This window comes from Fukomys damarensis, unplaced genomic scaffold, assembly GCF_012274545.1.
Source record: "Fukomys damarensis isolate Sample0158 unplaced genomic scaffold, DMR_v1.0_HiC HiC_scaffold_18, whole genome shotgun sequence".
In the NCBI taxonomy this organism is placed as follows: Eukaryota; Metazoa; Chordata; class Mammalia; order Rodentia; family Bathyergidae; genus Fukomys; species Fukomys damarensis.
In genome coordinates this window covers 13,060,456-13,065,397 of record NW_022900930.1, presented here as the reverse complement: position 1 = coordinate 13,065,397, position 4,942 = coordinate 13,060,456, and positions in this window count along the sequence as shown.

The following is a 4,942-nucleotide window of genomic DNA, read 5'->3' as shown; positions in this document are numbered from 1 at the left end:
GGGGATTAATTACAAATTCAATGTCTTTAATAGATGCAGGACAATTCATATCATTTGTTTCTTCCTGAGCAATTTTTGAGTGAGCTATCTTTGGAGAAATGTGTACATTTCATCTAAGTTGTCAAATTTGTTGACATAAAGTTACTTAAAATATTCTCAACCTTTTCATAGTGACAAGACTCAGTAGATGGATCATCTTTTTTACATTTTTGATCCAGGTCATTTATATCTTCCCTCTTATTATCTTGATAAAATTGGCTATAACTCATCAATTGTATTTTTCTCCTCATTGAACAAGTGTTTGGTTTTATTTACCTTTCCATTGTTTTTCTGTTTTTTTTAATTTCATTGAGTTGTCTGTGCTATTATTTCTTTTCCTGTGCTTACCTTGCACTTGCTTTGCTCTTCTGTTTTTTAAAATGAGAAGTTGACATTGTAGAATGAGATCTTTCTTTCGTATTATCAAAGATGTTCTTTATTCCTCATAATTTTTTGCTTTGATATCTACTTTGATTTCTTTTACTTGTGTTAGTTTTGTATATATTTTAATTCTTTATTTTAAAATTTATTCATGCATTTTTCTTTAAAAATGGATATCTTGCAGACAGTATACCTCGATTCTACTGTAAACATAGCTAATACACATTGTATTAATGGCTAATGCCATGGGCAAAAGTGTCTCCAAAGGTCAATGTTGGTGAATAACTGTCATAGCCGTCTGTTGGTAGCAGACAGAGTTGATACATTTTTGCTCTGGACACTAGCTTTGCTCTTGTAATGGCTTGTAAGTTAGGAGTTTTGTTAAGTATGAGAATTTCCATATATAACTATAAAGCTTTGTAGAATAGTTAGGTTCTAGGAGACACCATGGGGCATGAGTCACTGTTTCATAAGCAGTAATTGCCTCATTTAGTCATGCTTACCGTCAAGTTTTAAAGTAACTGCTTTTTTTTTTCATAAAAATAACATTCTAGGAGTTGGCAGAGTCTTGAGAACTTTAGTTAACATAATTAAACCATCCCAGTCAGATGACAAACACTCTTTTTTCTAAGAAGGAAGGTTAGGTTCCACACCATATGTAGAAGGTAATTTCTGGATTAACTTTCATTGTGATGTTATTTTTCCTAATTATTATCCAACTCCTTTGAGGACACAATATAAGCTCATTCTTTCTCCTCATTTTGACCATTCGTAGGTCTATAACTACCTTGAAAAATCCCTTTCTCGGTAGCACAGATTCCTGGTTTAATAATTACTCACTATGAGCTCATCTCTCTTGGGAAACTGTGTCCTTCCTTCCCGGGTGCCCAAAATGGGCCCAGAACACAATCCTGCGGTCATTCTGTGGTGTTACTGAATACACTGCATTTGTTACAAGTCTGCCTCCGCTGGCTAAGCGATCAGTTCCTCTGAGGGGAAGGTGCAGGTGTCATGTCTGTGTCCCCGGTGCATACATGCTAAGTACCCACTGAAGAAAATAAGTGTCTTTGACTTCCTGAGAGCTTTCTCTTCTGCTTCCTCCTCAGTGCTCTGATCTGACTCTTTTCTGGCCCTCTCTAAGCTCCCTAGTACCTTTCTGGCAGTAGAGTAGATCAAATTGTTTATTTTGAAAATGACAGCTATTTCTAACTTGATCAGTGTTGCTATATAAATAAGAACTACCAGAGGCTGCTCGTTTTAACCATGCTTCCTCTGAAATTACACGCTTAAAGATTTATTCCCAAGCAACATCTCATATCTCTGTCTCTCTCTCCCCCTGCTTCCTGCTCTGTGGCATTGGAGATCCTTTTATCTATTGGCTCAGATTCCTTGTTTCTAGCTATGAATTTCTCATAGTCTGAATAGACCCAGCTCTACTGTAGTTTCACATATGGAAGAAGAGGGCCCTGAATGTCTCTCGATTCTCAGGTCCCAGACCTAGGGATGTGTCAGCATGCCAGTCAGTTCCTCCCTTTAACTGCTTTATGGTGTTTCTACGAACAGAAGTAAATCAGCAGCGCTGTAACACACGTGCTTATAGTAAATGCTTGTTTCCCATTTGAGTCTCTCCCCTGCTTACAATACCCTGCTGCTTTTCCTTGCATTAACTTAATTATATTCCCTGTTGTTTTCCCAATTCAGTTTTCTTCTAATTAAAAGCTTATGAATATTCTCTGCCAACTTCATGAATATGTCATCTTGTGTCATCATCCAAGTCATTGACGGAAATGAAGATGCACAAATAAGTGAAATAAAGCTTCCTAAAACACGTTCCTCATGTTACTCTCCCACAAAAAAATTTCACCTTTCCTACGAATCCTCGCCACGTGTTTGAACACAGCCGTGTAAAGATCCGCTGGTGAAGGAGAAAAGCTTCACTCAGGTGTTGGCATTTGTTCAGAAAGGAGGGAAGAAGGTGGGAGATGAAGTTAGAGATAACTAGAGCAGACTCTCACAAAGTGGATGATACCACAAAGGCAGTATGTGTGCCTCTGTGAGAGCGACATGAGGACCTTTAGGAGGTCACTGGCCTGGGGTAGAGATCAGTGGAGAGTTACCTTGATGTCACAAACACAAGGACAGTGGCTGGGGCCTGGTCTCTCGGTGGATAGAGGACTCAGGACACAATCTGAAACGACTCGGGCTCTCACTGGATGAACACATTGTGAGAAGCCGGACACTGATTCCTGAGTAGGGGACATTCATTTGCTCAATGAATTCAGCATTTATTCACTCAATGAAAGATATACAAACATTATTTCAGGCCCTGGGAATTCTACGAGGATAAGAAAGAGACACCTGCTTTCCTTATGTTTGATTTCGAGAGGGGAAACTTATTTAAAACATAATTTGCCCATTTACTTAATTACAATTGGATAAATACTTTTCAAAGGCCACAGTGCTCCTGTGAGAGGCAAGGTAGGACTACTAGATCCTGCCCGGGGGACTCAGGGAGGTTTTACCAAATAAGTGAGGATAGACTTGACCTTGAAAGACAAATGGGCCCTGACTAGGGGGAGAAAGAGGAAGGTCACTGCAGGCAGACAAAGCCATGTGTGGAAAAGAAAAGGAAGCACTGCAAGGGTGGAAATAGCAGAGGGTCTGGGAAGCAGAAATTGGAAGAGGAGATAATTTGAGAAAGGGCAGGTGCTTTGGTAGCATATTCAGGCTAAAGAGTATTTTCTTGCCCAATGGGCAATGGGATATCATTTCAAGCAGTGGAATAACGTGATCTCATTCTGACTATAATGGTTGCTGTGATTGTCTTGCTCCTTTCCTACAGAACCAGGTAATCTACTGCCTACTGTTCACATCAGAGCACTGAGCACAGTGCTGGGAGTACAGTCCTGATTAGGAGCATGCTAGTACAAAGGAAGAAACAGCAACCCCTGACCTGGCCCCAGGCACACACCATTCTTATAGCTTCCCTTTGTTTCCCATAACCTTGTGCTTCCTTTGCTATTTTTCATGTTCTTCAACCAATATCAGTGGAAGAGAGTTGCATTTGCAGAAATATCTTTAGTAATCTGCATTCTTTGTTTAAAAATTTATTTTTCTTCTCATTTTCTACATGAGAAAGCATAGTCAGTCACCAGTTTTCTTTCTGTTATTCAACAATTATTCATTAAACAACTACTAGGTTCAAGGTACTACACTTGGCTTTAGAAGGAGCTGGCATCATGAGCAAAACTCATGTCAATACAAAGAGATATGAAATTTTATGAGAAGTCTGTATTTTGTACATATTTTGGGGAACTTTCAAAATATTTTCCCATTAGAACTAAATCACAAGTGACAGTTTTCAAGCTAATCCATAAAATCTTACATAACTTGATGATAGTAACAGAAGAGTCAGCTCAAGCACCCTTATTGTGGGGTGTGTGCGAGTGCGTGTGTGTGTTACTGGTGAAAAGATTATATACTTTTCCCCTGTCCCCCTCTTTTTCTGTCTGGAATTTCCAGCCAAGATGCTGAAAGAGATGAAATTTACGTCTCCTCAAGTTTCCGTTCCATATGCTGACATAATGGCATTTTCTCATTGCACGTCAGAGAGCCAACGGCTCCAGTAGCTTGACCTCGGAAGCCTGTTCCCCATCTACCTAACTTAGAACCAGCCTGTTTGCCCAGAATTTCTGTCTTTTTGATAGAAGTATCATTGTTACTTCATGTAAAAATCAAATCAGTGGCTGGGACATAGATGGGCTTAGAAGACAGGAAACAAAAAAATCAAGAATGTATAGTTTTCAGGGAAAACAGATATTGACCAACTACCTAATTACAATTAAAGCACGTACAAGAAGTTCAGGTGCTAGACAGTAAATGAAACAGCGACCAGCCAAGCCTGAGGTGTAGGAGGAAATCCTCACTGAGGAGATGACATTTATGGCTGGCATTTAGCGTGACTTAAGGATGAATAAGACTCTTTAGGTAACATAGAGAAATTCCTCCTCACCATAGCCCTCTTCTTTTATTTGCATATGAATTCCTGATTCCAGTTGTCCTAGGCCTCCAAAAGTGCCGTCCTAACCAGGCCAACTCCAAGCTGAGCACCTTGAGAAGGGCTTAGCCACCCTGGATTCACAGCCCTCAGAATAACCAAAGCCCTCCACATCCATGTCCCCAGCTTTTGACCTTCTGGCTAAGAGACAAATTAATCATTTTGCTCAGAGGTGATATTGTATATGTTCAGGATTGTATGAGTTAAGATAAGTCAAATGCTGATTCTACTTCTCCCTCTGAAGGTTGCTGATCAGGTGTTTACTCCTTAGCAATGTGTAACAAGAGTTCCTATCTCTCAGATAAGTCACACTGTGGGAAGGGTTAAGAAGTGGTATAATCATAGAAACACCGTGCAGCCTTAATAAACCTCAATTTCCTCCTCTACAGAATATATATGTATGTATATATATATATACAATTTTCTCAACTTAGCAGTTGAACTATAATTTGCTACACAAATTAT